General features: G+C 35.2%; 1 long non-coding RNA gene across 2 annotated transcripts in view; it reads right to left on the reverse strand.

Moving 5' to 3' along the window:
- The window catches only part of LOC131495836 (uncharacterized), a 22,222-nt gene continuing 9,031 nt past the window's right edge, over positions 1-13,191 (reverse strand). Inside the window, exons 2-3 of one of the 2 annotated variants that reach the window (XR_009254147.1) lie at positions 3,409-3,693; positions 1-259 (exon numbers count right to left, since the gene is read on the reverse strand). This is a non-coding gene — a long non-coding RNA (uncharacterized LOC131495836). Of the gene's footprint in view, positions 271-3,408; positions 3,694-13,191 lie in introns of both variants that reach the window. The other variant, XR_009254148.1, reaches the window with a different exon arrangement.

A 13,191-nucleotide genomic window follows, 5' to 3' on the forward strand; every position in this document is an offset into this window, starting at 1 on the left:
TATCTCACAACAATAGAAATTTATTTTCTCAGTGTTTTGGAAGCCAGAAGTCTGCAATCAGTATCACTGGGCTAAAATCAAGATGTGGGCAGGGCCAAGCTCCCTCCAGAAGCTCTAGGGGAGACTCGGTTCCTTCTCTCTTCTGGCTTCTGGTGGCTGCCAGCATCCCTTGTCTTGTGGCTGCATCATTCCAGTCTCTTGTCTCCATGTTCGTACTGTCTTCTTTTCTGTCTGTGTCAAATCTCTCTGTGCCTGTCTCCTGTAAGGACACTATGATGGCATTTAGAGTTCACCCACACAATCCAGGAAATCTCTCTATCTCAAAATCCTTTATTGCATCTGCCAACCCACCTGCCCCCTTTTTTAAGAGGTAACATTTACAGGTTCCAAGGATTAGCATCGGCAAGTACTATCTCCAGACACGGCTGGTGGCTGTTGTTCAGTTTACCGTACTACTGCGAAACAAATAGTATCCGGACCCTCTTGCAACCATGAATATTAAATGATAATCACTTATGTCACTTCAGGTAGCTGAAAGCACAGTGGAAATAGAATTCATCCTGTCACTTAAGCAAAGAAATTTTGGAACTGCACTGGACCTTAGAAATCACTATTTTGCAAGCGAGGAAGCTGGAAATTGCACAGCCCCTAATGGCAGCCCAGAGCTCTTTCCATTCTACTAGATCTTCTTTTTCATTTTTATGTGATTTGATTTCTATCTGTTACACTTACTAAAGATCATCACTTTAATGGGATCTATTAATTTCAGAAATTATGGTAGACTTAAACAATGCTTAGAACAGATATTACAATGGAAATGTTTATATTTTCTTTTTATCCTGATAAAATGGCTTTAAGAGTACATTTAAAATTCTCAACTCAGAGCCATTTCTGTCTTCTAAGAGCCATTCATAATTCCCCTTTCCATTTCAATGAAACTATTTACCTATGCTTTCAAGTTGTTCCATCACCATATTGCTTATTTTAGCTTGTTTTCTACCATCACCAGTTATTAACTGTGTAAAGATGTAAAGCAAAAACAAGTTTGCAATTTTAGCATGCAAGTTTCATCAAAATTTCAAAAAATCTTACACACATCATTCAAAAGAAGTTAATGCCAATACACTCATAAATGTAAAAGAAGACATTCATTAGAGGAATATTAAAGATGGTGCTTTCATAATGATACATCAGTTCTGAGAGAATTCATAAAGAACAAAAGACAATGATGAAATCAGAGTGAATGAGGCTGAAAGTCACTCCATAAATTTTGTAAAGTAGTTCTGAACCTTTTCTTGAATCACAGGCTCCTTGAGAATCCAATAAGATATGAATCCTATCAAAATAATCCACATCACTGATGTTTTCCTTTGGACTTCAGGAGACCATAGACTTTGTAAAGCCCAACAATTGGCTTGAATTTAAGAATCTTTATTAGATTGATTCCATTTCCAAATGTGTGTCCAGCACCCTAACCCAGGAGCTTAAGTCAGTTACAATAGGAAAGAACCATAACAGAATTACAAAGTAAGCTCAACCAAATATTCTCTTTTTGATGATTTTTAAAAAGGAAAAAAAAACACCACAGAAGATGACTAAGACAACACATACTCCTAAGGGGTGAGTGGATTTCTTAAAATACATAAGTGAATCCACTACTTACCAATATGGGAAGTTCACTACTAATATGGGTCATATTCTCTCTCAAAAGGTAACATTACTCCTGGAATACATAAAATTTGTACCTGTAGTTTGAAGTTCATCCAAATAAATACTGTCAAAAATTTTAAGAAAATATTTTATTTTGGAAAAAAAATGCAACAATTAATGGCAAAAATAAACCAAAGTACCAAGATACTCAAGGAAAGAGACTACATTTGCATCCCAAACAGCATGCAAACAGCAGAGAGATTACTATAATGGAAAACTCCAATAAAGACTAGTCCTGAAAGTACCAAGCAAGACACCAAATTATGAAAAGGGCCAGGCTTCTTGATAAGGAGTCTGCTAACTGTAAAAACTCAATTCTCAGTCATTAATAACAGTGTTCTCTGCACCTGAAAATACCTACTTTACTCCTGCTAGAAATGACCATAGCATTTACAAGGGGAAAATAAACCACATTCTTAGATTTATTTTGAGCCATCCATGAAGGGACAGAGTCTGGGAAAAAAATCTGGCCTAAGTTAGCGACCATATTAGAAACCTTGATTTAGTTAATAGATCTTAATGGAGATAAAAACAAAAGGTGATAATAAACTTATCTGTCCCTGCCACCAGGATTCCTCCACCTTAGGAAGCTGTTCCTGCCTCCTCAGAGCACTGACTCAGTGAAAGAATGGCCACAACAAGCACAGGAATATGGTTTCTCTCCACTAGGAATCTGCTGATGGGGCCGAAGGTATGCCAGCCTCGTGAAGGTCCCTCCACACTCATCACAGTAGAGGGAGTGCTCTCCAGAGTGTGTTTGCTGGTGTCTTTTTTTTTTTAATGTTTATTCATTGATTTTGGGAGAGAGAGAGAGAGGGAGAGAGAGAATCCCAAGCAGACTCCACACTGTCGGTGCAGAGCCTGACGTGGGGCTTGATCTCAACTGTCAGATTATGACCTGAACCAAAATCAAGAGTTGGACACTTAACTGACTGAGCTGCCCAGGTGCTCCTGTTGGTGACTTTTTAACCTGACCAAACGAACAAAGGCCATTCTTGGCACTTGTATGGCTTGACCTGTCGATGGATCAAGTTTGGATAGAGGGTTTAGATATGTTTAGATAGAGGGTTTGGTTTGCAAAATCACTGCAACAAACAGGACAAATGTATAATTTGGAGTCCTCTTTTCCTGTATTTCACCCATCTGAACTGTGATGGTTCTGATGCAGTGTAGCAGGACTTTTTCAAGACACCATTTCCCACAGCCATATTAGCACACACCATGTTGTGTACATTACATCATTGCCTCCACATATCTGTGAAGATGAAACCTTTATCACATTCAGGGCACTTATAGGCTGGTCCCTAGAATGAATCAACTTGTGCAGGTGTAGGTTGGCAGCCCGCGAGGGTTCCTGGCTACAAGAGGGGGCAGCAATAGGAATGTTCTACTACATGATTCTTTATGTGCTCCCAAAGTCCTGAAAAGATTTCCTGCAGTTCTTATGTTGCTAAGAGCAGTATTTTCCAGAGATTGGTTCTAGGTTTTCATCAGATGAATCAATATGGATAATATTTTCATCATCCTCCGCAGGATTTTCTGAAGTTCTTCTGAGTGCCCAGAGGATGGTGGTTCTAAGTCCCATGCTATAAGTCAGACTGGGAACCACAAGTGACAGGGGCTCCTACAGTGGTTTCCCTTTGTGAGTGGTAGTCAGTTTCATCAGTTTCCTGAGTTCCACCGGAAGCACTTGCCTACCTGAGGGATCCGCAGAGAGACAGCCAATCTTGGAAAGTGGCAAAGACTCTGCTTGAACTTCCAGGCGGAGGCTGGATTTCTGGTGCATCTTCTGCTGGCTCAGGAGGTATTCCTCTGAATATGATTTCTCTGTGTCCTGGGCATCTCTTAACTGCCATGCTACCTCCATACCCATCCTGGGGCCACTGGGCAGCTATTCTTGGCTTTTTATTGAAGTTCTGGTCCTCTGGTCTTACATACTTTCTGAACAGATTTGATACAGCTTCATTTTATCTTTTAAAAATTCTAAGGCAAAAAAGGATAACTTTTATTCACAGAAATAGTTAAAATTTACTCTTGGAACTATGAAATTATTTGTTTTTCTAAACAGTTAAAATAGTTTCTAATTCTACAAAGAATTAGAAAAATGATTGCCTGACTTTCAGTCAAGATGGTTCTGTGAATTTACAATTTAACCACCACTCCCAAAATACATGGCAACGCAATGATAAATAAAATATAAGAAAGGAAGAACAATTAAAATACAGCTGTGCTCAGAAGCTAGATTAAAATCCTCGTGAACCATAACTGAATAGAAACAATGCAGTAATTGGGGCTAATAATGTACCCTTGTTGGGTTCTGGGTCAGAGAATTGGCTGATGTGGCTGGGAGTCTAATTCTCAACTTATGTGTAAGTGAAGTAAATAGTGGAGCTGGGCTGGAAGAAAATGTGATCCCAACCTGTGAGATGGCTTATCTAAAGCTTCGTACCTAGAATAGCAGATAGAACCAGATACAGCCTCTCAACAAGGATGTAGTCAAGATAGAAATAAATAAATAATATAGAAAACAAACGACTAAAGAATCACAACCAGAAGCTGGTCCTTTGAATACACTAATCAGAAAGAGAAAACACTAGTAACTGATAAAGGGAAAAGGAGGGAGAACACAAAAATACTAGAAATTAAAAGGACAAAATTGTATTTACAGTAGAAAACTTGAAAACTAGAATAGAATAAACATTTCAATAAATTAAATTTGCCCACAAATTTAAAAACTTAAATGAAATGGAAAACTTTCCATAAGACTATATATACATCATCAAAGTGGCATCAAAAAGCTAAAAATTTAAATAAGGCAATAACCAGTAAAAAAAAAAAATCTATTGTTGAAAATCTTCTTTTCCTCTAAACCTAAAAAAACCAAAAAACAAAAAACCACAAACCTTAGGCTTATGTGGTTTTAAACTAAATTCACTGATGGGCATTAAGGAGGGCACTTGTTGGGATGAGCACTGGGTGTTGTATGTAAGCGATGAATCACGGGAATCTACCCCCAAAACCAAGAGCACACCGTATACACTGTATGTTAGCCAGCTTGACAATAAATTATATTTTAAAAAATTTTAAAAATAAATGAAATTCACTGAATCTTCAAAGAACACAATCCTTTTCTAATATAAGCCACCCTAGAGAAGAACAAAGAGAGAAGGGAACTTTATAACAAGACTGGATTAGGACAACAAAAAGAAAATTATGGCCATATCTCACTTATAAATGTAAATACAAAAATCCTAAGTAAATATTAGCATATCAAATCCAGCATGAAAAATGAAAATCCAAAAGTCAACAAATGAACAATCAAAACCAAATACATCATGCAAGTGGCATGACTTCATTATTTTTTTATGGCTGAAAATATTTCATTATATCTATCTATCTATATATATATATCTTCTTTATCCATTCATCAGTTGATGGAAACCTGAGATGCTTCTGTATCGTGGCTATTGTAAATAATGCTGCTATATACATAGGGGTGAACTTATCCCTTTGAATGAGTGTTTTTGTATTCTCTAGGTAAATGCCAAATAGTGCAATTGCTAGGTCACAGGGTAGTTCTATTTCTAGCTTTTTGAGGAATCTCCACACTGTTTTCCAGAATGACTGCACCAGTTTGCATTTCCACCAATAGTTTACGTAGTTTCCTTTTTCTCCACATCCTCGCCAACGCCTGTTGTTTCTTGTGTTTTTGATTTTAGCCATTCTGACAGGTATTAGGTGGTATCTCATTGTAGTTTTGATTTGTATTTCCCTGATGGCAAGTGATGATGCACATGTTGTGACCAGCTCAGAGTGTTGAATGGAAGTGTGACATCACTATATTGTGCACCCGAAACTAGTATAACACTGTATGTTAACTAACTGGAATTAAAATAAAACTTAAAAAAATACAACAAAATCACACACGCACACACACAGAAACCAAACCCAAAAAATAAAAAACACATCATGACCAAGAAGGGCTTAACCCACCCCTCCCCCAAAAAAGATGTTTCAACATCAAGACATTTTATTGAAGTAATTAGCCACATTAACTGATTAAACTGAAAGAAATGTAGGATCATCTTAACAGATATGATGGAAAGCATATTCAATAAAATACACTAGAAGTTCATGATAGAAGCTCTTAGAAACTATGAAATAAAAAGATACTTTGAAATTCCTTGAAAATAGCTTAAGACAAGGACCAAAGTACTAAGTGCTTTATTTGGGAGATGACCCCAGGAAGCAGCGGTGAGGTTTCAGGAGAATGACACAGCAAGGAAAGTAAGTCAATATAAGGGTGTGTTTTAAAGACTGCTGTTATAAGCAGCAAGGTCTCAATATTTATATCACTGAGGCCCTGAGGAGCATGAAAGGAGTGGTCCATCAAAGGAAAGGCTAGGAGCTGGGGCATCTACCTATGAGCTCCCATTCACAATTGATTGAGGGGCGACCCCAGGAGCATTAACACTCCTAGCCCAGCACTTCTAGAATGTACAGCCCACAAGGACTGAGTGGGCTCCTGTGGTTTCTGGAAAGGCCTGCAGAGAGGCCATAAAGGGGAAAAAAGTCACCAGAGACACACAGCGTACACTTGAAGTGAGATGCTGTTAGAATAAGTCAACTATGTTCATTATAGATGCAGCTAAAATTAGAGATGGAGGGGATGTGATACTAGACCAAAAATGTCTGCTACAGCTACCTAACAAAAACCTGCAACTGACATCACAATGGTGAAACTCTCTAAAGTCAGGAACAAGACAAGGAGGCCTCTTCCTATGACTACTACTATTTAACACTGTACTTGGGACCTATCTGATCCTTTCAAAGACCCTATCTGATCCTGTCAAAGAAAAAGAAAAAAAGAAGTACAAAAATTTGAAAAGAAGGGACAAATTGTCTTTATTTGCAGATGATATATCTGTCTACAAAAAAGTCTAAAAAATTGACAAACCATTGGAACTAAACACAAGATTAACCTATAAAAATCAATAATTTTTTTTAAATGCTTATTTATTTTAGAGACAGAGTGTGTGTGAATGAGTGGGGGAGGGGCAGAGAGAAAGGGAGACAGAAAATTCAAAATGGGATCTGCACTGAGAGCAGAGAGCCCAAAGGAGGGGTTTGATTTCATAAACCGTGAGATCATAACCTGAGCTGAAGTTGGACACTTACCCAATTGCACCACTCAGGCGCCTCCAAAATCAATAAATTTTTATACACAAGCAATAATCAATTTAAAATGTAACAAAAAAATAGGTAACATTCACATTAGCAATAAAACCACTGTGATCTCTAGGAATAAAATCCAATGAAAGATTAGCAGGACTCATGGGGAAAATTATAAAATGTTATCAAGCAACATAATGTAGAACCTGACTGAAAACAAGATATATCAGATTCATGTTCATAGTTGGAAGAACTCAATATCATAAAGATTGCATTCTCTGTAACTTAATTCACAAAGTCAATGGGTTCCCAGTTAAAACCCCAATATGAATGTTACGGACTTTAAAGGCCCACAAACAATCAAAATAATTTTGGGGGGGGGTGGACAAAAAATCAGAAAGGGCAGCCTAACTAGTTAGTAAGACATGTGATACAATAAGTAATTTTGGAGTAATAAAGTCATTATATATTTATTATATTATATTGTATTATATTTGACATAAATGTTAATAAAATGTTAAAAACTATAAGAAGTAACCATAAGAGATCTTTACAAAATAGGAGAGAATTTATTTTAACAAGACACCGAAGGAATCGTAAAGGAAAACATGGTAGAATTAGACTACATTAAAATTTTAAAGATCTGCAAAGCAAAGCATAACTAAATATAAAAGACAAATGACAGTTTGGAAGGACATCTATGACACATTACTCTCAAATAACATCTGAATCAAAGAAAAATAGACAAAAGATTATGAAAAACCAATTCTAAAAGAAGAAACTCAAATGGCCAGTAAACATAGGAAAAGATGCTCAGTGTCATGATCCATCAAGAAAATGCAAAATAAAATGCAATTCCATTTCATGTCCATTAGATTGGAAAACTTAAAAGAATTGACAATCTCCTGATGTGATTCACTGAGGACAAAGCTTCACTTATGTCAGATTCTCGCCAAAAATGTATAACCGAATCTCATCATGCACAAACCATTAGGCAAATCTAAATTTAGAACAGGAAACAAAATAACTGGCCTATACTCTTCAAATTCGTCAATGTCATGAAAAAGAAAAAAAAGTCTCAGAAGCTTTTTCAGATTAAAGGAGACTTAGACAAGACAACTAAATTCAACACGTGTCCTGGATCAGAAAAAATTGCTAGAAAGGATTTGATGGGAAAATTGGTGAAATTTTATAATTCTATACCAACGTTAGGTTTCCTGAATTTGATAATTGTACCATGGTTACAAAAGAAAATGCCTTTGTTTTGGGGAGTTACATATGGGAATACTTAAGACTGACAAGTCATAATATGAACAATATTCAAATGATTCAGGAAAAAATATGTAAATAAAATACAAATATATACGAAGGAAAGGAAAGGAAAGAGGAAAGCAGAGAAGGATGGAGAAAGAAAGCAAATGTAGCAAGAGTATTAATAGTTGGTGAATCTATGTGGAATTTACATAGGAGGTCGTTAAACCATTCTAGCAACTTATCTGCTGGTTTGAAATCTTATCAAAATAAAATGTTTGACACATATGTTTATATCAAGTGTTAGTAAGGATGTAGGAAAATGGAAATTTTCATATTCTGAAGAAATGCAAATTAGTATAGTTGTTGGGATACTACTACTACCAATAATAATGTGGCATTATATTGATATATGATAATATAATATGATAATATGATAGTAGTGTAAGTAAACTATACATATCTATATCCTATAATCTAGCAATTCAAATGGAATGTGGGAAGAAAATAATAGAAGCTTGTATTTATTCATTTCATCTTTTAAGAAAAATTTTACATTTGATAATGGATGTTATATATTTGTGTAATAGAGCATTTATATAATTTATAAATAATATAGAAATACTGGGGTTAGGCAGTTAAATTCTTATTGGTAGGGCAGTCTGGTCAGCAAAGTGGGAGACCACTGCATTCAAGAAATCCTAACATAAATGAGGATATATATGCATATACACACACACACATATATATACATACATATGTATATATACACATGTATATATACACATATATATGTGTGTGTACGTATATACATATATATGTGTATATGTATGAATATTGGGGCACCTGGGTGGCTCAGTTGGTTGAGTGTCTGACTGTTGATTTCTGCTCAGGTCATGAGCCCAGGGTCATGGGATTCAGCCCCAGGTTGGGCTCTGCACTGAGCGTAGAGCCTGCTTTAGATTTTCTTTCTCTCTCTCTGCCCCTCTTCCCTGCTCTCACTCTCTCTAAAATAAAAACAAAACAACTATATTTTTTAAAAAAGAATATTAACTGCTACATGATTTGTAATAGCAAAAATATGGAAACACCCTAAATACCCATCAGTAAGAAAAAAGATAGATGAATTGTGTTTAATAATATGATGGGATACTAAATAGCAGATAAAAATAAATGAAAGAGTTTTTTTTTATTTTTATTTTTTCAAATTTATTATTTTTTTTAACGTTTATTTATTTTTGAGACAGAGAGAGACAGAGCATGAACGGGGGAGGGACAGAGAGAGGGAGACACAGAATCTGAAACAGGCTCCAGGCTCTGAGCTGTCAGCACAGAGCCTGACGCGGGGCTCGAACTCACAGACTGAGAGATCATGACCTGAGCCGAAGTCGGACGCTTAACCGACTGAGCCACCCAGGCGCCCCTAGAGTTTTAAATATTAACATGGATAAGTTTAGAAAATGTTGGGTGAAAATAGCAAGTTGCAGAGCAATAAGGAAGTAACACTGTAAACACTATGTACTGTTCGTAGGTATTTAAATCTATCCTTGAAAAACAAAAGCACTGACCAGACAACAAATTCAGGGTAGCGCTTACCTCTGGGGAGAAATAAAGAATAGAGGACATCAGCATCAGAAAAGAGATTATATGGAGTTAAAATGTAATTTGTAAAGTTTTATTTCTTTATCTCCCACCCCCCCATAGAGATAAAGAAATCTAAAGAAAATATTACTGTTAATATTGGTTAATTCTGTGTGGCAGATACATAGGTCTTTGGTCTATTATTCTTTAAACTTTTCTGTATCTTTTGTTTTTTTCAAAGAAGCAAAACAAACCTGAAGTTTTTAATTTTTCTGGTGGATTACAATTCCCATACATGAAGATTTTGACAGATGAGACTCATTTCTTCAACTCATGCCAAAGCAACTCTAAATTGGAGCCCCTTAAATGAAATACTTCTCAATGGAAAACTCATGTTTCCTATTTTCATAATATATGCTCTTAATTTATGGCAATGTCAGTATGGTAAGGAGCATGTAGAACTACAAGTGATGTCTTCTTGAACCCAAATATTCTGCAGTGATAAGTCATCGGTTATTATCTTGATTTATGCAGAGATAAAACTGAAGATTCTCTCAAAGTTTAAAAAGTATTTTAACAACACAAAATTTGCATATTGCTGAGTTACATACGTTAAAGTCCATTACAACTTCTACATAAAATTACCAAGTTCTTGCTAATGGCTCCCTTAGTTTAATATTTTAAGTTGTGTTAGATAATAAAAGAACTTTAATTATTCAGGAACTTACTGATTCAGATTTCTCTAACATTTGGCTTCCTAATGGCATTTTTGTTTTGCACTTTGTATGCTACTCCACCTTCACTAGAGAGAAAGATGATAAAGCTTAAAATTGGTCTTAAATTTTACTATTTGTCTGGGTCATTAGTTATATTTGAGTGAGAAAAAAACTGGCACTATTGATTTAAATTTTTTTATTTTTAAAATCTTTTTTAACGTTTATTATTAAGAGACAGAGAGAGACAAAGCATGAGCATGGGAGGGGCAGAGAGAGGAGGAGACACAGAATCCAAAGCAGGCTCCAGGCTCTGAGCTGTCAGCACAGAGCCCGATGCGGGGCTCAAACCCACCAGCGAGATCATGACCTGAGCCAAAGTCAGATGCCTAACTGACTGAGCCACCCAGGCGCCTCTAGCACTTTTGATTTAAAAGGCACTTGAGGTTACCCCCCAAATTTAATTGTAGGAACTTCCTGTGGCCTTCATCTGCATTAATAACAAGGAGATAGCTACCATATTATTACTGCCAAAAAGTCTGTAGGATAAAAGTGTCCAAGGTCTACCCAATGATCCACTTATTTTAAGCAGTAATTTTGGCAGTCTCTAAAAGCTGGAGTGTAGAGAGAATAAGGCATTAAGAATTTCTGTCTGAAGGAGTTGCTTAGGTTCTCCTTTTACCATATTTTTAATGCATGCTGGATCTGTAGTGTTGTCTCTTTTTTCATTTTTTATACTGGACATTTGTTTTCTCTCTCTCTTTTTTTTTTTTCCTTAAAAACTCTCACTAGTGTCTTCTCAGTTTTACTAGTCCTTAATTTTTTCTGTTTGGTTGATTTGTGTTTTCTCACTAGTTTCTGCTCTTATTTTTGTTATTTTATTTCTTCTACTTTTCTTGTATTTTCTAGTCCTTTTCTAATTTCTCTAGATGAATAGAATGCTTGCTCACTAATATTCAGTCTTTCTTTCTTTCTAGTCCTTTTCTAATTTCTCTAGATGAATGGAATGCTTTCTCATTTAATATTTGGTCTTTCTTCTTTTCTACTGTATGCCTTTAAGGCTATAAATTGTTAAGGATTTCTTTGGCTAAATTGTATAAATTTTGAAATTAACATTTTCATATGGTTCAACTCCAAATATATTCTAATTCTGTTAGGATTTCTTCTTTGTTTATGGGTTATGAGGATATATAGTAAATTTACAAATATATGAGAATTTTCTGGTTATCTTTTATTACTGATTTATAGCTTAACTATATTGGGGTCAATAATGTATTCTATCTAGTCTGTATAATTTCATTCATTTGAACTTTGATGAGAATTGCTTTGTTGGTCCAGCTTGTAGTCAATTTTTGTAGATATTTTATGTGTGCTTGAAAAGAAAGTATATTCTTAAGTGCTTGAGTAGAGTGTCCTATATTTATTCATTTGGTCAAATATCTTGAGTATATTTTTCTGGTATTATATCCTCATTAAGTTTTTGTTTGCTTATTCTATAAATTACTAAAAGAGGTATATATAAAAAGCTCTCACTACAATTATGAACTTGTCTACTTCTCTGTGGTTTTGACCATTTTTACTTTATATATTTTTAGGCCACATTATCTTCTCCAGTTAAAATGTGGTGGGGGGATAAAAGAAGAAAAATTGCTGCAAAGGTAACTCCAGTTCTTTTTAATAAATCAGAAATGTTGCTGGAAAAATAATTCACATTGTAGGACATTTTCCTTGCTGACATTTATTGTGGGTTGTGTTTTGTCTCCCCAAAAGAGATGATGTTGGATTCCTATCCCCTGTACTGCAGAATATAAACTTACTTGGAGATAGGGTCTTTACATAGTCAACCAAGTTAAAATGAAGTTATTAGGATGGGTCCTAATCCAATACTATTACTGTCCTTATAAAAAGGGGAAATTTGGGCACAAATTTGTCCTTATAAAAAGGGGAAATCTGAACACAGAGTCATACATGTATAGGGAGAAGGTGGCCATCTACAAGCCACTGAGAGAGACCTGGAACAGATTCTCTTTCACATTCCTCAGAAGGACGAAACTTGCAGATACTTTGATCATAGATTTCTACCTTCCATAACTTTAGGTAAATGAATTTCTGTTATTTAAGTCACTCAATTTGTGGTATTTTCTTATGGCAGCCCTAGCAAACTAATGGAACATTATAACTTACAAGGCAATTTTGTTATTTAAAATGAAAGGTATGATTTAAGCAGAGGATGAAAACCTTTCTTCCCTTAAAAAGGTAAAATGAAGAAACTAATCTTTTATTTAATAGAATATCCTTTTGTAGCTTAGTAGTAAAGTTAATTTTTTTACCTGATATCAAGAGAGATTTTGGTAGGTCAGTCTTATTGAGCCAAAGAAAACAATTCCCCTGTCCTCAGAATTGCATTTTATGATTTCCTAATTAAGGATGAGAAAGACAATTCTCAAGTTTCCTTCAGGGAAGATCAGTGCAATAAATATAATTAACTCTAACAGTTTTAATAATAAGCCACCAAATCTCATGAGCGTAATAGATTCAACCAGGGAATTATTGTAATATAGACTCAGTGGAATAATCACAAATTCAACTTAGGAACATCATGAATTACAAATATAGTGCAGGTATATTAAACTTTCCTGAAATTCAAAGTTTAAAGTTTAATTTTCTTAACAGAGATCTTAAGCCATGTTATTTTTGAAGTTATTTATTATTGGAAAGAGAGGGGTGTGATAATGTATGCCCTTGGCTGTCCTAAGATAATATC

Source organism: Neofelis nebulosa, chromosome 15 (genome assembly GCF_028018385.1).
Source record: "Neofelis nebulosa isolate mNeoNeb1 chromosome 15, mNeoNeb1.pri, whole genome shotgun sequence".
NCBI lineage: Eukaryota > Metazoa > Chordata > Mammalia > Carnivora > Felidae > Neofelis > Neofelis nebulosa.